General features: G+C 39.6%; 1 long non-coding RNA gene across 1 annotated transcript in view; it reads right to left on the bottom strand.

The window, feature by feature from the left end:
• The window catches only part of LOC148186295 (uncharacterized), a 107,188-nt gene that overhangs the window by 51,498 nt on the left and 33,138 nt on the right, over positions 1-22,552 (bottom strand). Inside the window, exon 3 of the long non-coding RNA XR_015774923.1 lies at positions 3,782-3,899. This is a non-coding gene — a long non-coding RNA (uncharacterized LOC148186295). The remainder of the gene's footprint in view (positions 1-3,781; positions 3,900-22,552) is intronic.

A 22,552-nucleotide genomic window follows, 5' to 3' on the forward strand; every position in this document is an offset into this window, starting at 1 on the left:
TTTTGGTTTTTCCATTCTGGGCTTCTGTAGCAACATGGCAGACTCTGGACAAGGACCGGCTCCCTATGTCCAGCTCATTCTAAGGTAATAAAAGCTTACTTTACATTAACGAAAAACATACTCATTATACTATACGCCATCCAACCACATCCTACACACTGAAACTTTAAAATACTTTTTCTCATAGGATTTTGTGCAAAAAATGAGAATGACCTCAAAGATAATGAGCCATGATGTGGCTGGGGAAATAAGGTCCAGTTTCTGAAAAGAAAAACCCAACTAATTTTAGACTTCTGGTGAAGGACAAGTGCATTTTTTGAGAATTTTGGCTTTTCATCCAGCGACTGAGACCTCTCACTGTTCACAACAGTAATGGATGGTTTTAATTGCACCCTCTGGCACTCGATGTATGCTAATAAAATTGAGTGCCTTTTTGGGTCATAACTGATCAGAGTTTGTTAAAGGAATTTGGCAGACTGGAAATATGCTTATTCAGAAATAGTTAGATGAGATGATTGAGACCACACACTCATTAAATGTGAAGCTACAGCCAGGAGGTGATTAGCTTAGCTTAGCATAAAGGACAGAAGAAGGAAATACATCTACTTGATTGACATAATGGTGATTTTTTACATAAAAATACTTGGAATGAATTAAACAAATAACATGTTGGTTAGTGAGCTCCAGAGGTGCAGTTAGACCAGCTGTTTTTTTTTGTTTTTTTTTTTACCTGCGAACAGAACCAGGCTAGCTGTTTTCACCTGTTTCCAGTCCGCTTTGATAAGCTAACTGCTTATTAAACATATTTCCAATATCAAAAAATAGTCCCTTAAAGGAATACTTAACCTCCAAATGGCCACGTGTCTATCAATTACTGACCTCATAACACACTGATTTCATAAAGGAAACTTTGTTTTTCTTGCATGCCTCTACAGCAAATGATGAATCCAAAAAATGAGAAAATTCTAGATGAATTGAGACTACAAAACTACATTAAAGATTGTTTTTTGGCATTTTAGCCTTTATTGGATAGGACAGATTAATAGCGTGAAAGGGGGAGAGAGAGGGGACGACATGCAGCAAAGGGCCTCGAGCAGGATCCAACTTAAACTCAAGGCTGCTGCGGCAAGGACACTGCCTTCATTCATGGGGCGCCTGATTAAGTTTCATTTATTTAGTCGTATGCCCAGTACTTCCCAAACAGACAACCCATTTTTTTTAAAATCAGAGAACTAAACTGAAAGTAAAACTCATCTATACTCTCTTCAAAGCCAGACTCCATTGACAAAAACAATAATTTTACCTCGCTGAACACAGGGGTTGCTAGTCTCCCGCTGCCTCAATCAGCCTGTTTGTTTGTGTTATTGTGTGACTTGGCTGTATCAAACAAACCCTTTAAAATACCAAACTCACACAATAACACAAACTAACTGATTAAGACAGCAGTGGACCAGCCACTCCTGTGTTCAGCGAGGTGAATTACTGTTTTTAACAATAGAGTCGGGCTTTGAAAAAAAGCGCAATTAAGTTTGATTTTTCATTCAGTTTCCCGTCGGAAAGGGCTATCAGTTTTGGAAGTACTGAGCACAATACTCAATAAATTACACTTGGATTACACTGCACAAGTTGTGTGTGAGATTAAAAACATTTTTTTCTATATGGTTTTGCTGTAGTTTAACTTGAACCCCTATAACTTAAATTCATCAAGAATTTCTCAGTTTTTGGATTATTTGTTCTCCATGGAGGCATGCAATTTCTTAACAAATTCATTATAATGCAGGATGAGTAACCGAGGGGGACAGGGGTTGAAGTATCCCTTTAAAACAATAAGCTTTTCAGTCAGCAGGTGAGAGCGCTCATGATTTCCAATGCTAATGGAGCACATTAATTGCGCCCTCTGGTATTTAATGTATGCAAACATTAGTGCTGTATTCAGAGTCATGACTGATCAGACCTAGTTATTGTTGTGATCCATTTTCAATTCCCTAATGTTACATTTTCTATTAAGACATATTGGACAGGGGTATATTAGATCCCCTAATCGCTGATACTGTATCAGAGTATAATGCTCTCAGGGCTCGTGGTCTCAGAGCGTTTTTTCCTTCCTGTTGGTGTCAGAGGAAGGTTGGCTCAGCAGGTGCCCTCTCGACATGGTTTGGCGTAATATCTTCCTAAATGAGCTAAAAGGAGGGCTGCCTCCCTGTGACTCGGCAGTCTGTCAGGCCCAGATAACACAGTAGGAGGAACATCAATGCTGTCAATTCTCACTCCTCTCCTTGACCTTGGCTCCCTCTGCATCACTCAACTCACCAAGAGGTTCGCCTTTCCCCTCGCTGCACACCGGCAGGACCCCACATCTTACCGTTTGAGAGAAGGTGACAGGGAGTTTTATGACTGATTGAAGGTTAAATGGCCTTTCCAAAAAGTGACAGAACTTTGATCATTAAAAGTATTTAACAGAAAAACAACTGAGACTAGACTTTCTGCTTAGACCTGCGGGGTGATTATTAAAAATGATTAGTTTTTCAAAATTCATTTAACAAGTTATGTTTGCACGTGCGTAATTGATAATGTAGAAATAAGACTGGCTTTAGTTGTTTTCTTCCAATCATCTTTTTTCAATTTGTGCAGTTTCAATCACATTTTGTCAAAACTAAATCGTAATGACAGAATACAGAAATTCTGCAGATTGATTAACAGCATTAATTTGGTTTCTCCGCTCTATTGCTTTCTCAAACTTTTTGAGGACAGTTATAGTACGCGCTTGTTCACATACAGTAGTGACGGGCCGATCAATTCACTTAACAATATCTAACCTTTTGAGTTTGGTACTTTCTGCAAAATATGGTGTCAATTTCTGTGACACTCTAGCACACAACATACACGTTGGACAGCTATTGCTGCCCATCCAGCACAACTTGTCTTCAATGCATGACTAGTTATCAAGTGCAAGTTTACAGTAACAAAGATTCAATATTAATTTGAATGCATTGATTCAGCATCCCACTTGTATGTAGCTGCAGGGTGGTTGCAGCTCAGGAGGTAGACAGGGTTATCAACTAATCAGAAGATTTGCGTTCAGTCTGCGGCTGTTCCAGTCGAAGTATCCTTGGGCAAGATACTGAACCCAAATTGCTCCCAATGGCTGATCGGTGTGTGAAGGCATACGAATGTTGAACTGAGTAGCAGGTGGGATCATCTCTGGTAGCCTCTGCCAATGGTGTGTGAATGGCTTAATATGAATGTGCTACACAAGTGCAGGTCCATTTACAATTTAGGTAGGCTATGTAAGACAAAATGATGTTTAAGAAAAGAAACAACACGCTGTCGTTCAAGTAGCAGAAGTCCCAGTTACCTCCGCAGCTTTGTGCTGCAGTTATGCTGTGTCAACATAATCTGAAAAATGATCCTGTTCCATGGCTCACTTGATTCCTTTGCTCTTTGTTTTTCAGTGTGTTGCTCTGAGCAATAAAACACAACATATCTACTTTGTAGGATTCATGTTGTTTTCATGTTACAACTTAAAGCTCATGACCACCAAAATCAAAGGAATACCCATCTGAGGAGCACATGAATGCATCATTATCCTTGGCTGAGTCCGATGTAATTGGCCCTTGACTGTTCATTGCTGAACAAAGTTGAGACACATTAAAGGTTCGTGAGCACATTCAACAGACTGACACGGTACATGCTGGACACAAATCTTTAGGATGGCGAAGGAATGACCCGCAGCACAAGCAGACAATCTAGCAAGGCTACCAAAAATGTTGTTAACTCATACCTTTGTCGTTATGTGTCCTTACAGTCTGTCAATAGTTTTCCATTGCAGCACTGGTTTGTCCATCCAACATCTTTTTTAGGTTTGTTACAGTCTCTCTTCTTCTGGCCTCCATCAGAATCTGCACATAAACACACAATAAATAATCAAATAATGTGTTTGGGTACAAAAAAGACACACACATTGTTCAGAAAAAGAGGTTGCACTTCAATAATGAGATTCTCAGTGGAGTGCTACACCCAAAATCCAGTGAGCTTATTCCCAAAAAATTGAAAAGGTAGCGGGTAGTAGTAATTTGTCCTCCTTGACTTGAAGACTTGAGATGTGCTGCCTTATAATTTTGAATAAGGACACAGAGTTTTAACAGAAATCTCCATTCTCTGAAAATGAAAATATTATTTATCATGCTGCTGACAAAAAGATGAAAAAGGAGAGAAAAATGCAGCAAAGCAAATGATTTTTGATACACTAATTGCAACAAAATCACTAAAAAGGTTACTTTAATAACCCGTGAAATATGCGGCTTCAGGCTACATGCTCATAATGGCTGAGGTTATTGCTATGGATGGAGCAAGGCCATTTATCAACGGATCAATTTGGCCATGGCATGACCAGCTCAGATTGCATGGCTAATCAAAGGTTGCATCAGTGTTAAAGATTCGGCTGGATGTTTGCGGACTGTCTGGAGATCCACAGGCAGCGGTAGGTTAATGTGCTGTCTCATGCTAAGCAGGTGCTGAGGAAGTTGTTATGCCCAGACATCATGGGTCCTCACATTAATTAAGTTTTTTGAGCCTGCCTGTTTCCCCAGTGCCGACTAATTAGTCTTAATTAGTGGCTGGGCTGATGAAGTTGTAGAAACAGATACAGTGCCTTGCCAGTGATTATGCACTCCCTATAGTTTCTTTTGACTCTTCTCGTCTGACCTTGCCCGGACTCTGAATCGCCCCCTGCCATTATGTGAAATTTAAATGAACAGGGAGATGGCATTCAACACTAAAATTGTTTATTATTAATCATAATGCCTTGCATGCATACAAAAGAGTGGGCACCATTGTCATGGAGGGTTTACTGATGGGTTTTTTGTTTTTTAGTTCGTGTTTTTGCATTCAGACAGTGCGATGACATTTACTAGTGTGTGGGTGTCCACATTGTAGATGAGCCCGAACTGCGGGGAGGAGCTGACTTATTCCTCTCTGACTGACAGCTTTAACAGCAGTCTACAGTGACCCATAAAGAACAGCTGCAGAGATAATCATCTAATGTGCCTTTGCGGATAATGACCCTGTCTGATCTGACCTCCATTTTCGGCCATTACCACTTCAACTGGGCGGCCACTGAATGAGTGAAGTTGAAAGATGACAGGTCACTCACAAGCATCGAGACAGCAAATCAGCATTGTTGCTATGACAGCCAGGGAACTGATGATCACTTCCCACAGTCCGAGTAATTCCACTGCTTCATGACTGAACATCAACAAAATCTCAACAACAGCAGTAAAACCAAAGCCGACATGGCTCAGGGCTGTAGTGCCCAGCTGGTAGCAGGACTTTTGAATCCCAGCGTGAGTGGAGGACAAGCCCAGGTCAAATACTTTGTGTATGTACTCTCCACTATACGGCTCATAGCTAGTCCACAGACTTCTGTGTACTTCTGATCTGGAGCTGTTTTCTCAAGTTTGTTCTTGTTTTTATTAGTTCCACCTTAGAGGAATCTTTATGCTACAGTAAAAAAAAAAATATGTTCTAATGCAATAGTGTGCCTCCAATTTAAATGCAAAACAACTGAAAAAGGCCCTTTGTTGTTTTGAAATGACAACGCCCCATGTGTGTATATCCAAGTCCATAAAGAATATCTCAAGTTTGATTTGAAAGACTGTTGCCTGCACAGATTCAAGCCTGGTCTCACTTTCTCAGCATCAATACGCTGCTTGGACAGTCTGTGTGAAACATAATGAGCTGCCAGCCAACTCCAAGGTTAATTATTACATAAATACACATTCAGAACAACATAGGTAGTAAAAAGAGCACAAAAATCAGCTTAGGATGGGATGGGAGGGAGGTCCAAAAAACACAGGACTTTGACCAAGGAGGCCAGTGTTTGTGTCCCGTGTAACACTTAAAGTTAACATTTTGTTATTTAGTCATAAATCATTAGTCACATGAGTGAGTCAACTAGTGTCCCCTACTTTGTCGCTTCAGTTGACTCACATGACTAGTGTAAACCACGATTTTTCCTAACCCCAACCAAATAGTTTTGTTGCCAAAACCTCATAGTCAACCCCTTCATGAGAGTCCCCTCTCAAGATCCCCTTAATCCACCTTAGTAACTGCAGTTGACTCATGTGATTAACATTAACCACGATCTTTTCCTAACCCCAGCCAAGGATTTCTGTTGCTGGGACCTAACAGCTGATCCTTTCTTAGTCACATGACTGACGTCAACCACAATCTTTTCCTAAACCTAACCAAGTAGTTTTGTTGCCTAAACCTAACTGTCTACTTCTTCTTAGTCATGAGAGTCGTCCTATGACTCACCACTGACCTCCTCTGCGTCCAGACATAATGCAAAAGGATTAGACGCGTCAAAATATGACGAGTAAGGATGACATCATGTTGTATATTCTCTGACCTCAACCTCATCCGCCACCTTTGTCATGAACTGGAAGTCCAACTGTGATCCAGGCCTCGCTAATCTTTCCCAGTTGAGTGGAGGCTGTTATTGCAGCAGACGGTTTTAAATTAGATGTACACAAACACTTAGGAGTCCAAAGGCTGTGATTATTTAACTGATGTCAATTTAATTTGCTAATACTGTGTGCATTAGAAGTTAAATTTACATCATGTAGGTTCTAGACTATTGGAAATCAGCATAGATGAAAGTGTTCAGTTCAGAATGTGCTGCAGTAGTAACCTGCACACGACTCCAAACCACCATAAAAGAAGATCAAGTCAGATCAAAACGTTGCCCATTTCAGTGAAGTTGTGGTTTGGAGTCATTTCCTGTTTGCACCATTAAAGCACATTTCAAACTGGCCCTAAGGCGGCGTCTGCATTATTACCTATTATTCAGTGCCAATCTCGCAGAATGACCCTGAGATAATACGTTTATTCAAGGCCCTTATTAACTCAAAGTTGGATTTTCTGTATTATGCTTACATGAAGTGGTTCACTTAATGAATTTGTTTCTGTGATTAATTTGTTTCAGAGTACATGCACAATGCAAAATGAGTGGGAAAGAAGAGGCGGTGGAAGTCAATAGGGGCCCTTTAATGTCTTTGCTTGGATATTGACGTAATGCACTTTGGCCATGTAGTGTGCTTCTTGATTGTTTTATCTTATATAACAACCAGAAGTTGCAAGTATGATGAGTCAAACTCCATCCATCTGCCAAAGGTCAAAACACTTGAAGAACTGTATTTAAAAAGTACTTTAAGCTAAGGATTAGAAGCAAGCATGATAATTACCTCTCAAGCAGGACCCGATTACCAGGACCACGCATATTACTTCTTTTAAGGGTGGAACATAAATGCATTGAAAGCACTAGTGGTGTGATTACATCTGCTGGTTACAGAGTAACTGTTGACGTCAACATCCATCTTTTGAACAAAAGCTTCGAGTTCACGAAAAAAAAAAAAAAAAAAAACTTTCGGCCTGAGAAGAGCTGCGTCCTTCAAAATAAAAGCAGCATGGGTTCCACTTGATTTATTTACTTCTAACAAAACTATTAAACGTCACTGTGACAGTACTTTATCTACCATAACTTCATTATAACAGCACTTTATTAAACTTTATTATAACAGTAGTTTACTTATCTCTATTATATGGTATCAGCTACTTAATTTACGCTTATCTAACTATAGTTCATATAATAATTTTGAATTTTAGTAGTTTCCATTAGAGATTTCAAAATATGGAGATTTACATCATGTATATATAAAACTATCGTAGTATTATTTTCGAGCCATATAGCCCAGCCCTTCCTGTACATTTACCAGTAACTGTAACCTTGTGCGTTCGTTCAAAAACATGTTGCAGAATCATTTAAAATGGTGTCTGTGCATGAATTGGGAATATAACATGAGATTCTTGTACATAATTTTCCATAAATGAATGTGATGAAATGAGTCACTAAATACAACACATTGCAGTGAATATAATCTGCAGCTGGGTAGGAATCCAGAAACACCTGACAGAAAGTAGAGTGCTAAATTTGAGCTTGCCAGAGAACTCTGTTTACTTTAAAGCTGGCCGATTATCTGAACTGGCTCGCATTTTCATCCCGAAAGTTACCTGTTCAGCCCTGCTTCCAGCACCGTGAGGATGAGAGGGCTGTGGAGTGCACTTTAAGCCCCGCATAAAAGGCATTAATGTCAGGCAACAGATCTCCGGGATGCTGCGTAACCGCTGGCACTTGTCATTTCAAAATTGGGAAGACTTTTCTTTGGCAGCTACTGACAGAGAAAGACAGCGTCTGTAATGCGTTTGAAGCGTAAGGGAGGAGGAAATCACTCTGACCCCACTCACAGACACATTCACACACACTGCTTTTTTTCCCAGGATATTCTTGCTATCCATTGCAGTATAAAGGCACTTATGAACACTTTGCTGTGAGGCTACAGTCATGCTGGCACCAGAAGGGGAACTTTCTCCAAAGCGAGCCACAGCAGCGAGCAAGCAGAGGCAAACCGGCTCTTCTCAGGAGCTTTAAGGAGGAATACAAACAAGCTAACCCCCTTTTTTACCTGACCCACTGTTTACCCAAAAGTTGCTGCAGAGTGCGCTGAGAAAGGGTAAAAAAAAATGAGAGACAGAGAGAGTGAAGAGGCTGGGGAGGGCGCCATGATTGGGGGTTGAGAGTTCAGTGCTCACTTCAGCATCGCAGCAGAGAGGAGGCAGCGCCCTGCAGTTTACATTTCCTGCAGTGAGAGTTTGCCATTTGCACTCGAATGTTATATTGGTTTTCCTCCAGTTCCAGTGGGAGAAGTCAAGTGAGCGTGTTGCTTGCTATAGAACAAACCCTCCTGACTATAGTTGCGATGAGCACAACAGAGTTCACAGTAAAAGGACACAAGGGCAGGGCAGAGTGGAGGCGTCTCAAGAGTAGGGCTGCAACAGTAAGAGATTTTTACGATACGACATCCGTCTCAGAGAATATCACGGTTTCATGTTATTACACAATTATTATCGTTACTATTATGAATTACAATGACCCTGAATAAAAACAAAAAAAAGGAAAAAGCTTGTTTGGATGTGGGGCCTAACTTTATTGCCATTGCAAATGACTGTGTGACAGTTGGTTGGATCAGGGAGTGTCTTTGCAGAGCTACATGGTCACTAAAGAATTAAACAGAAGCATAATGCCAAACATAAAACTGGCTGAAAAACAGCAAGTAACCAAGAAAGTATGAAAGTATCAATGGAAAAGAAAAACATTAGCGCTGGGCTTTTAAAATTTTGTCCTATGATTACTATCAGTTAAAGCCTCTTAGAGTCTGTAAGACTTAAGCAATTTTATAAATTCAATACAAACTACACTGTGCAATGTGGATCTAATAAATTTGAGTACAACATCACATTTAATACAGTGAAAAAAAATAAATTCAATGGCAGATTTTATGGTCAGCTTTCTAAATTTTATATTATTTTTTCATTAAAGATTAAAGTTCAAATCAGGGACATATATCTTGATCTGCCTGGAGGGATGGTTATCCCTGATATGTGTGAACATTTTTGATGTGTTTGTTCCTTAAGCAGCTACTGTGCCTCCACTTTTTTTTTTTTTTTTTAAACTGGAAATCCATTGTTAAGGACGCCTTGTTTGTTTGGGGGATATCCAAAGTGATTCCACATGGTTGATTTAAAAAAATATTTTTTTTTAAGCTGGGGATCAAGGATGTCAGCCTCGCTTCTCTTTGTCATTTTCTCTGCCGCTGCCTGTGTGTGTGTTTTGCAAGCTGACGAATCTAACACGAAGTTGCAAAGGAAAGGAGATGGACATGTGCAGATGAGATTCTCAGACCGGTGGCATTTTTTTCAATACCAGCGAAAAGCAAACGTACACTGTATGATAATCGTCAATGTACATGCTATGGTGAAACCGGTATATTGCTGCAACCCTACTCCAGATACAGTCTATTTTATCCAAACGTGAGCCTGCTGTGTGTATGTGTCTACAGAGAGCTTGCCTTGAAGAACCCCGTTTCTCTGTGCACGGAAACATAATTTCAAACAATCATTGTTTATATTTATTGTGTGTTAGTGAGGTAGGGAGGGGTGAAGGAGCTCACAAAGACTCCTTTGATGCAAGCTAATTCCCAAGTCTTTTTTTCCCCTCCACACTGCTCCACCTCGGGTCATTACATTTTAACACTCCATTGAAGCCGCAAATTACAATTTTTTGGCAACACAAATGCTCTTCTTGAAGAGTTATTTCTTTCAAGACAAAAATTGGCACTTGCAGGACTTGGCTGCCAGCGGTAGGATGCCAGATTCTCCACTCTGCAGGCGTATTATATATCACATCTATATGATGCACATGATTTTTTTGCTGTTGCAAATACGATCCACTTCAATATGAAATAAAAACCTATATGTACAGTAAAAATTTTGCCCAACACGGTCTACATCAATCAGACAAAATGGGGCAATAATAAACAATTTCCCCACTGCGAGACGACATGGATATGACAGATAGTTTTTTTCTTTCTGTAATTTCTCATCAGAAGCCATGGAAGTAAAAGCTGTTAATGAAAGCCCATAAACAGCATGACTTGAGTGGTGCTCATTTATTTTAATAGTGTAGTAACATTACAGTAAGCAAGAGCTGAATAATGAGAGAGACGGCTGTGACTTTGCAGCTTCATCCTTCTCCGAAAACACAACTTTATCTCCTCCATATTAATTATTGCCATATGTTAAGTATTCTGCAAAATATATGCTCGATAAACATAATGCGACATGCATCACGCTTTTCCTCACCACATCAAAGGACTCATTTACACTGAATGTATTTCCAAATGTTCCCTGCTGACATTTTAAACTTGGTTATTCTTGTAATATTTGTTTCCACGGAGCTAGAAATGTTGAATAAAAGATTAAGAAACTACTCTTTTGAGGTTAAAGAAAGACTTTGGTCATGGTTAAAAATGCTACATAGGACAAGGACACACAGTGTCAGTGACACAAAAGATCTTTCAGAGTCGGTTCAACCTATTTACCAGAAAAATGAAAATTCCTCACTTGACCCAGCTTTGCAGTTTGTATTATGGCCACAGATTTCAGGGATTTCTGCAGAGAACCTGATATATTGAAAGTGACTGTAACTTAATTTGAATTTCTCAAAACATTAGCACATTACATTTAAAAATCTATGTATTTTTAAGGGGAAAAAATTCCTTCTAGTCTGAAAAATTCAAATATCTCGCTGATAACACTTCTGATTTAGGTTGCTATGAAAATTTGTGGTCATCAAAGGCGTTTACATAAAGAGGCTGAACTACAGCACTAACTATATTATCACAATGACATTTGCAATATTTCTGTAAAAATCATGGATGCTTTCAGTATGTTCACAGCTGCAGTTTCACACTATCAATCAAACAAACAAATCATCAAATCAAACATAACAACGTATCATAGCAACCTGTGCTCCCACCCTGCCAGTCTGCTCTGATGTTGGAGGAGCAGTAACAGGTGCAGCAGCTTCGCTGGTGGACTTAAGTTACATTTCTGAAGTCGTATGCCATTACAGAGGAGGAACGTGACATGAAAATACGTTAAAATGTTGGACCGTCAAGCTGAAATCACCAATAACAATGTAATGCTAGCAGGCCAGTTAGCTGAAAAGACATTAGCATACATAGGATTGTGCCATGTAGCCCGAACACTTCGCCCTACCCCTCAATCCAACAGGAATCTAAGCAAAACGTAGAAAGGTAGGGCTGGGCTACAGTACATTTCTATTGGATTTTGGATTACTGTACGTTACTGTACATGTTTTGTTCAGCAAGATAATCTTCGCAAATGGATGTTTGAAGCCTAAATGCGATCATCAGGAGTAAAAAGCTAACGTTATGCTATAAATGAACTACACAGATGCATGATTTAACATAGCCTCCACAATGAGGCTTTAAAGCTGTGTTCTGCGCAAATCGGCATGATGAAGTTCTGTTGTCGCATTTAGCTTTTTGTTAGCAGCATTATTTTTTAAGACACAAGAAAGCTTTAAAGTTCACATTGGGGTATTTTTCATGTTGTAGAAAGAAATGTGAAAGTCTCTTCAGCTTGTGTTAACCACAGACCTTTTTTCAGGCTTCTCACCAGAAACATATTTTTAAAAAAACAAAAAAACAACCCATTGGCCTTGAGATGAGCGAACCTGAGGTGCTAAAATGCTAACTCATTTCCAGGTTTTTGGAGTAAATCCTGAGATTTCCTATAGGGCTTGCAAGTTGTCACATTTAATCTGACCAAAGAGCTCCCCCTTGTGGAGAAATGCATCATTTTAAATGGGAATGAGCTTTTGAGTTCGTGATTGAGTTCGGATGATGAAACCTCAACACTTAAAACATGAGACAGGATGTGAAAATTCCAATTGTGTTGAAGACGAGTGCTTGACACGAGCACGACCCCTGTCCCCTCCACATCCTTACATTTTTGCACAATATAAACACCACACTACATCTTGCATTGGCTCTGAAGTTGTCCAATGAGTGTAAATTGCTACAGCACAACAGATGCACAAGGACATAATTCTTAGGAGACAGAGTTGCAATAAAACAAAACTATAAGCCATTGGGGCCTCTTTTCACCAAAGTAAAAGCACATGAAAATGCTGTCAAACAATATATTGATTTTGGTGTTATCCTACTTTTGAAACACAACAACAACCAAAGCCTGTGGCCTGAAATGAACCAGGCCTCACCTTGTCAAATCAATATCCAGTAAAGAAACAAAAAACATAGTTGTGAAATAATCTCCCTGCGTATTTGACAACTGTTTGGAAGCGTGTTTTATAGAAGAAAAATGTGTGTGTGTGTGTGTGTGTGTGTGTGTGTGTGTGTGTGTGTGTGTGTGTGTGTGTGTGTGTGCATGCTTATATTTATCTGGGGGTGTAATCATGCTTGTCGCCCATCCCTCTCCTCCTCCAGTCCTCCTCTCCCGGCCTCCCTCTTTATTTATTTACCCCGGTCTCATCCAATCGAGCGGCAGATCAGTCTGTGGAAAGGGCAGCTTGCCAAGGCAGCCCTCTGTGACAGAGCAATGCATTAGGACATTAAGACACCCGCTTCTGCGCAAAAAATCAATCAACCACCCCCGGATGCATTAGAGGCAGAGAAGGGCACCTCTCACACCTATCTGAATGCCATGCTGGCTGGCTCTGCTGCTCTGTTCCAATCTCGCCGCCTCTTGCAGCGTGCACACCTGGCTGGGCTTGTTTGCCTCACTGTTTTCTATCCATGCTTCCTACCCAGGAGCAGTGAGCTAGCTTTCAAACAAATCATTAGCCTTCTGTAAGAGCTGCAAAGGTAACTCGGTGTAGTCTTAAAAAAACGTTCCCCTTTTTCCTGAGTTTCGGTAGATTAATGGGTGGCATGTAATTGTTTACTCTCTTTCATGTGGTTCTCTGTCTTTCATCTGTTTGTTTCATCTTTCCTCTGAACGGAGGAACTATGGAAACCTGTAAAACGACTTGCAGTTTGCCAAACATGGAAAATTAAATAAGATGAAGCAGTGTGTTTGAGTATAGCATGGCTGAGGTAAGGAGATAAACAGGCTTGTTGTCACGGGGGCACTGAAACACACTGGGCCAAATGTACTGATTCGAGTCACCTCCTTTAATGTTACGCCCAAAATGCCACAATGTGAGTATGTGTTCATAATATGTCCAAGCGTGTATATACAGAAAAATTCAAAATTTGCATTACTTCAGTTACTAATGCCCATGTGAAACCTAAAGTCACCATTGATTTAACATTACACGAAATAATTTATATAACAAAGTGTCAGTATTTGACAAACTGCGAATGAGAATGGTTTGTAGTTTGACATGGCCTGTTCCTAAGAGAGGAAAGTAGACGTCCTAAACTGAGCTTTTAATCAAGAACAGACAGTCTTACATGTTTATTCTTCCCATACAGCACAAGACAAGGCACAGAGCCACTTTTGAGCAAACATACCTACTTAAATCTGAACTGAGGCCACAGAAAATGAAATATTTAATATGGAACTGAATCACTGAGTGATAGCGCAATTTAGACATCAACAAATTGCCTACTGCGCACCATGATATATGCTGAAACTCAAAGATAAATGTAGACGTCAAAAAGCTTCTTACTATTAATTCATTTCTGTATTTTGGAGGTCCATGGAACATGTAGTAGTATTAGTATTATAAAGGACATTTATTTCATATCTAAGACATCTGATACTCCACTTTCACCATTTTACTTTCCTACAGACATCAGTGCATTATAAGGGATAGAGTTGTCGAGGCCAGAGAATCAGAGATCAAAACAGAACATGAATAAAACACACGCACACCAAAACTGTGAGAAAACAAGAGCACCGAAAAAAAAGGCAGATCAAAAAGAAATAGGGTAAAATGAATGAAAGGCAGAGCCTGTGCTGAAGGGAGTTAGATGAGTGGATGTGTTAGCTGGTACAGCCTTCCCTCTTGAATCAACCCGGCAGTACTCAGTCCATCTCGCTTTGACAACATGTCTCCGCAAGGGACTCTGTAGAGCAGAACCAAAGCCGCTCATTAAACGGAAACCCTGTCGTATCTCGAGGTGCATTATTTAGAGTACAGTAAGACAATAATGTTAAAAGTGCTGCAGCAGTTTGTTTTAATGAGTCATCCTGCTGCACAATGTGTAAAATCTGCGTCTGGACGTTTATGCACAAATAGTCACAGTTGGATGAAGACAAGAACACAAAGAAACTTGTCTTTGGTTTGGCTTGATTTGGTTATGTTCCAACAATAGGGCAATTATCAGTTCTGATATACTAGATATTTTGTGCTAATTGGTCAGGAAGAAACTTTTAAAGCATGTATTATTCTACATACTTGCCTTATCCAATATCAAGATACCCCAAAGCAAAGGAAATAATACTCTCTCTCTCTCTCTCTCTCTCTCTCTCTCTCTCTCTCTCTCTCTCTCTCTCTCTCTCTCTCTCTCTATATATATATATATATATATATATATATATGTATATATATATATATATATATATATATATATATATGAAAAAGACAGTTATCCATATAATTAAAATCCAGAGTTCCTGGTGTCTAATGGTTTGGTTTTTAATAAAGAATAGTTTCATTTTTGTCTTGTTGGAAGAACAAGAGCAGCATTTTGCATTCTAAGCACAGTTTGTTCCACGAGAAATCCAGGAGGAAAGGTAATAACACTGGGACATTATCTGTTGAGGGCAGCCCCATTAAAAAAATGAATATTGCTTTTCTCCCCTTCCTCAGCCCCGGCACCAGATAACGTCTAAACAAATAAATAAATAAAAGCTGTAAATAACCGTTGCCTGTTGCACCAGTCATTTCTCTATTACTTTGGCTGGTGGAGTGAGACCGACTTCTTTTTTCTTGCGCTGAGAAGCAGCTCTCAATTTCTTTAATAATAGAAAAAAAAGAACGAATTGTCGGAAAAGAGGGGAACGGAGAGACGGAGAAGCGATGAATTTTGTGAGTGCATTTTGTCGACGCTCCTTTTGAATTTGTTATGTTGTGTGTCTCCCTTTTTCTCGGTTTTACTTTTGGCCTGTTCCTCTACCTTGTTAAGTATGCACATGCACATACACGCACACACACAGCTGACTTCTGACGCACAGATGGCAAAAAAGACATAAAGATGATGCTAAATTATCAGATCACCCTTTTATTACTTTAATGGCCCAAGCTATTACTCTTGCTCTATCCATAGTCATAAAAAAACATTAAAGTAGCTAAAATAAAAAAAAGAAAATATGCCCGTTTTTCACGAAGATCCAATGGCTATGCTTGGAGATGATGGTTTGGCTAATGTGCCTATAATGAATTCAGAATGACATAAACAGCCGGTTGATCGGCTGCGTTCGGTAAAAGCAGCGAATTGGTGGGGCCATTTGAATAATTGTGGCAGAAAGCAGATGTGAGGAGCAGCCCAGCTTTTGTGTTAAGTGCACAGCCAACATGCTTCAATCAATTCACCCCTCTGCCTTAGAAAAAAATTTTTAAAAATTTAAATACTAAATGAATTATCATGCCACACCTGGCTCCACAACAGAGTGAGGAGAAGTCAAGTAGCTTTTGTTGGGAACAATGCGTCAGCTGCTCTACCTGTCAGGGCGCTGCACTGGGAGCCTGCAGCTGTCACCATCCATGCTGCTTACTCACCACTGCTAAATGCTAATGAAGTTCAGTCAGGTGTGCTGCATAGTTTGCATTTAACACCCAGATCCTTCTTTTCTTTACAAATTAGCACCAGCCAACTGTTGTGCATCAGGTACTTCAGTTTATGGTTTATTTGTTGTCCCAGTAGTACGTGCCTTAGCAGTTAGCTTTGGCCTCTACACATGAAGCCACCATAGATACGTCAAAGGCTGCTCACATGCATTAAACTACATATCTGGACTATGGCGGTAAAAACGGAGGTTGCTACATTATAACCCTTGTTCTATAAGCACATGCAAAGCCCTCCTACCGTACTTTTGAATCATACATTCATTCAGTCAAACACTGCTGAATATGCAGTGTGTTGTCTTTACTCGTTTCCACCCTGTAGCCACCGTGACCAGAGACAACGCAGGGCCGAGGTTAAAAACAATACTACTTGATAGGTGTTAAACAAGTAGTGTAACTGCTTTAAGGGAAAGCTAAGTGTGTGGTGAGGACAGAGTGTGTGGTTGAGCAAGAGATTTCGTGATGGTAGATATGCTGACAGTGGACTGGTGTTGGCGATTGGGACAGAGAGGAAATTAACACTAAAATTGTCAGTAGAGATGGCAAACAAGTTGTAAATGAGCAGAAAAGGAGTCGATTATACATTTGCAAAGTGTTTTTGCACGAAACTGATAGAAAATATGTTTTGCAGGGTGAGAAAGCAACTCCTACATTTAATTCCATTTATTAAATTCACTGTTTGCACTCAGTATCTGTGTTACCCAACTGCTTTATGAGGCGAGGTACGTGGTCACTTCCCGTACAGGAGGAACTTAAGAGTTTGACTCTCGACCTAGACCTACCAACGAAAGATTTTAAGCAATTTCTGCATCCCTTATATCTTTATAGTATACTGATAAAACTCGAAAGTTCACTCTACAGCATGTTTTTCATTCACAGAGAAATGTCATGTAATTAATTTTGTGTCAGTGTTTGCATTACTTCATTTGATTAAATAACTAACTAACTAACTTGGCTGTCATCACAAGAACTTCATCTATCCAAACATACAAAACACATGATTATATTGTTCATATAAATGATGAGTAATATGTTAAAAATAACTAAATGATACACAGTTAACTCATAATTCAATAAAGCTGATTTTGTTTTTTTTTACCACAAAAAGATATGCGACATGTCTACGAAACAGTGTGAACAAAAGACAATATGAACTGAAAAAGGACTGTGAAAACCAGAATTGGTACTAGAATTTTGGGGGGGCTCTAAGCAGGATTTGTTTTGGGGGCCCCTCTTAATTTATTAAATTAATAGTCAATGTCAATCCATTGCTTTCTATCTTTCATTCATTTAGAGGTCTAACTAAATCTTTACTGAGAGACTAGATAATCATTGCCTTGTGTTAAAATGATTAAGCAATATATGATTAAGCTCATATATTGCTTGGACGTGTCCCTACAGAAGCTATTTCTGCTCAAATTTCTTCACTCTCTTGACTACACAGCTGATAACCTCTATGGTTTGTTTTACATGAGCAAAGAGCTGATAAGTACGGTGGTTTGTTTACGCAATGTTACAGAAGTGCATATTTAACTGATTCAGTGTGGACACCTGCTCTTAGGGCATAGCATTAGGCCTACATATCTGCAATGTGAAATATTTTTTCCAAACATCATGATTGGAGAGAGTTAAATACATTGGACAGATATTTTATGGTCACAAGGCGAAAAAATGAAATCCCTGAGCACAGCAGCATCGATAATAAAGCTGCTCAATGTGTGCGAGACAGAGAAGAAAAAAGAAGAGAAGGTGGACTATTGCATAATGTTTCTGAAAGTGAATAATAATTTACTCAGAACACTGCTTTGCCACTTTAAGACCCGTGCCCCTGAAAATCAGGAAATTTTTTAACAAGCTAACCCCAATCCCCCGTTTCACTTTTTTTTTTTTTTTTTTTTTTTGTTTTAACACAAACACCATCCGATAAAATGTCAGGAAGGTACAAAGACAGGAAAAAATACCACCAAAGCCTTAAACCTTACCAAATTTAGTTTCACTGAAGACCAAAAATGTCTACCAGACCATATTCATGCAAAATTTCATCCAACACATCCAGTGGTTTTTAAATATTTTCATTCAGTCAGAAATACAGACTTTGCCATACTGTAGCGATGCCACTAGTGAGACTAATAAAACCACATTGATCCCATCAACCCCTTGTGTCAAATATCCAGTTTGACAGTTTAAACTTCTATTTTACATGGTACATTTTGGAACAGGTTTGCCAAATTGGCTGATATGTATCAAGGTGTGTTTTTATTGCATTACACCTCGTAACATCTCCAGTACCACAGATGGAAGACAGAATCTGGAATAACCTGAGTACATATGAAATTATTTGGCATGCAGGTCCTTTGACGGGAGATTCCTGAGCCACCGATGACAACGATGACATTCGGTAAGAGATGGGACCAGCTGAGCATGACTTCAATCTAATTCTGTGCCAGCTCCTGTGAAAGTCACAGAGCCCAAATGATTCTGTCCAGTGGTCAAAGAAGAAACAGGGGAAATATCGGGGCACAGGCGACTACTTAGAAGAATCAACAAAAAATTGCTCATTGCGCCACAATGAACTTAAGAAATAAAGACATAAAGTGATATTGTCCAGAGGCACATGAAGGTCGTGCTGGACATAGAAGAGCACAGAGAGGTCTTTTATTGTGACGATTCGTCTTCATGGAGTCGCATCGGAGTTACCTCCTACTGTAAGTGATTTCAGTTATTTTCTGGGTAAACCTGCACAACATCCAATATGAGCTTTGCATTCATACTTCAGTTCACCACGTAAAGAGTAAATACACACACACACACACACACACACACACACACACACACACACACACATCACAGCTGCATGACAACAAAGCAACACACATGAGCTTGGCATCTTTCCAGCTGTGCCATCTCGCCATGTTTGCAAATAATATATAATTTCATGTGGAATCTCGTATAATTTCATATCTGAGCCATTAAATGAAATTTAAATCGTAATTGTAAGTATTACAGCAGTGACTGTTTATGTTTCCATGCAGTCCTGGGAGTGTTTTTTCAAATGTTGAACATTCATACCTGGCTGTCACTGAAGTCCTAACATTGTAAGAGTACAGTATGATTACTTCTGTCTCTCAGGTCAGAGAGGCAATATAAAAATAGAGATGTTATTAAATTAGACCTTGATGGTACGACATTGGCCTACCAGCATAAAAGTAGCACCTACTACAACCTCATTAAAGCCCAAACCATCATTAAAATGTCTTTTCTTAAAGCCTCCAACCTTCACTCTCTTTAAAAGAAGGCGGCTCTTTTAGGAGACTTAAAGGTCACTGAGATTCCAAAGGAAATTATTTGGAGCCACACACACACACACACACACACACACACACACACACACACACACACACACACACACACACACACACACACACACACACACACACACACACACACACAGAGAGAGAATGAGATATAGTGGCTTTACCTAGCCTTTCCCTTCTTAAATAGATTGCCTGGCTCTTTGTGACACTGTATAAAGCATTGAGGAAACTTGTCCCAATTCTGTGCAACTCACTAAGCTAATACAGTACTTAAGGTAATATTAACCAACCAAATCACCAGATATACATATTTCATAAGTGTTGTTCATATTATGTTGTTCATGTGTGGTACTAAACCCACTTGGTTATGTGGTAAAATATGGTTACTAATAAAATATCTGGTTTGGGTGGCACAATCTGGGCAGGAGAAGCAGCAAAGTCTTGGTTTAAAAAAAATAGAAGCCTTTTGTGCCATTATCCAGGCAGGAAAGGCAGTGATGTCTCTGCAACAAAAGCGACTGCTTTTTTTGCCACTATCGCTGCAGGTAAAGCAGCGATGTCCTGGCAAAACCAACAGCTTTTCATGCCACTATCCTGAAATGAAAATAAGAAATCTCTCAGCAAAAAACTACCACTTTCTGTGCCACTATTCTGGCAGAAAAATCCCAAATATCTCAGTTGAAAACAAAGAAAGTCCATCATTATCATGCATCACCATCCCCACAGAAAGAGTAGCAAAGTCTCAGGAAAAAACAACCACTTTTGTGCCACTGTCCTCAATATTAGGCAACTCACACCAAGACAGTCTAGACTGATATACAACACTACAAGTTAAGAGAAAAAAATATGTAGTTTTGACTTTGGGGTGAACTATGTCTTTAATAAAGTAGAAAGAAGCAGAAAAAACACCAAACATCATTTACAGCTAAATGACATTGCCATTTCTCATTTCTGTGTTTTTTGTATGTTGAATATCATAGTGCATGCACTGAACACAAGCTAGTATCTATGACATCCTCCATTAGGCATGTAAGGGCTTTTTAATAAAAGCTGCAGGGGAATTTTGCCGTGCATATTAGGGTGGTGTGTGTATGTGTGTGTGGGGGGGTCGCTCAGGATCACTTTACAAAGCAATATTTCACCGAGCAGCCTGCATGAAACCCCGCTTTTGTTGGCAATTATTTGCTTATTAATTTTTAACCTCGTCCCAACAGCTCAATAAATAAACAAATGCATTTAATGAAACAAATTGGTTCCATACCAAAATAATTGGTGATAAATCATTCAAAGCATGCGTATAGATTATACATGCTTCACCCCTGATTTCCATTAAAAAGGCAGTGCTCAATTCTTAACAATTGCTCAGGGCCCCAAAAGGCATCTGCTAATCAATATGTAGCACTGGATTGTTTGGGTCCTTGAGGGAAAACAGAAACTTTGTGCATACGAGAGAAGTAAACAAATCATTTTTAGCCTAAAAAAGGTTGAACACAGATTTAATGAAGCACTGTATCCGTGCCGGTGACGGACTAGCTCGTAGGTTGCTTTGAGGTAGAAGCTGAGGACAATGAAACATGAATTTGATGCTCAAGTGGGGGAGGCGGCCAGGAGGATATTAGCTCTGATTATGAAGGTCATAGTGTAAACCCCCCCCAGGAACCATCGCTTCAGTCTCCGCAGCACTCAAACGACAGAACGGAAGCCAAGCGCAGTGGAAATAACTGCAATGTGGTCTTATTATGATAGTGCATAGTGAGACGCACTTTCATCATCCGAGTGTTATTTGGCCTTTGAAACACACATCATTACATAGTAGGCAGTCCCCGCAGCTTCAAGCAGTTATTTGCTATCAAGCTGGTTCCATTGTTGTTGACGAGCCCTTCGCGTAACCGTCCAGAGCCTCCTATGCTTCGACACTAAAGAGGTTGTCGCTCCGCTGTGATGGGCATTTGTCATTAGCTGTCATGATTGGATACAAATGGTTTCTCAGCTGTATTCTGTCACGCTTTTGACAGCCCTCTGAGGTGCTCGATGATGGAGGGTCTCAGTGAGGTGTCATGTGTCCCTCTCAATAACCCGAAAGGTAGCACATAATCAACGCATTCGTTGCACACGACACATTATAGCTGTGACAAGTCTTTCAGAATTTTTTTTTTAGTTGTTTACCAGTTGATTGTTGTCGAGATTCTGAAGTTGAAATTTTGAATGCAAAATTTACTATAATTGACTTTTCTAAGTATAGTGAACATATACTAAAAGAAAAATATTTACCTCCCAACTGATTAGGAAAGTGCATTGACTTTATAATGTTCCATCACATCTATGAGTGTGAGGGGGGAAAAAAGTGAAAATAATTTTAAAATAAGAATCACATGCCACTGTACCATTGTCACACAAGTGTTTATGTGGATGCATGGATCCAAAATCTTTCCGTCAGTTGATGCTTTGTGCTAATTAAACCTCCTTGTAACTCAGAGAGAAGCAGCAGCTGCACGCAGTGGTTGCTTGGACGCTCTGATATTCATTTATTTCATTAAAACAACTGGGAAATCAAGTCAAGGAGATCATAAAAACTGTAATTCAGATGAATGCGTACAATCTGCATTCACACCCAGGTCAAATGACTCTGCATTAGACGCGGGGTTTAATCGCCTCTGGCTCCGGCATCGATGGGAATACAACACCAGGTGAATGCGGTAATTTCAGCTCTTTAACCAGAGAGATGCAATGATGTGCTGTCACTTATCACGGTCCGTCTCCTCCTAAGATGCGCTATAACACCGATCCAAAAACATCTGCACTGAGTTTGAAAGAGTCTCAATAAGTAAGAGATACATAAAGAGAAGACACCACTGAAAAGTTTTCAAAGACCCTGTTCCTGCTGCTGTCTAGTATTTTTTTTTACCTTTTCTCCCGCCTGTGCAGACACACAAGACGTGGAAAAAGTGCTAAAACGCATGATAATTCTGTAACATAATTTAAAACATGTAATTATGATAAA

The sequence above is a fragment of the Plectropomus leopardus genome, chromosome 19, assembly GCF_026936395.1.
Source record: "Plectropomus leopardus strain MGB_pleo_1.0 chromosome 19, ASM2693639v1, whole genome shotgun sequence".
In the NCBI taxonomy this organism is placed as follows: domain Eukaryota; kingdom Metazoa; phylum Chordata; class Actinopteri; order Perciformes; family Serranidae; genus Plectropomus; species Plectropomus leopardus.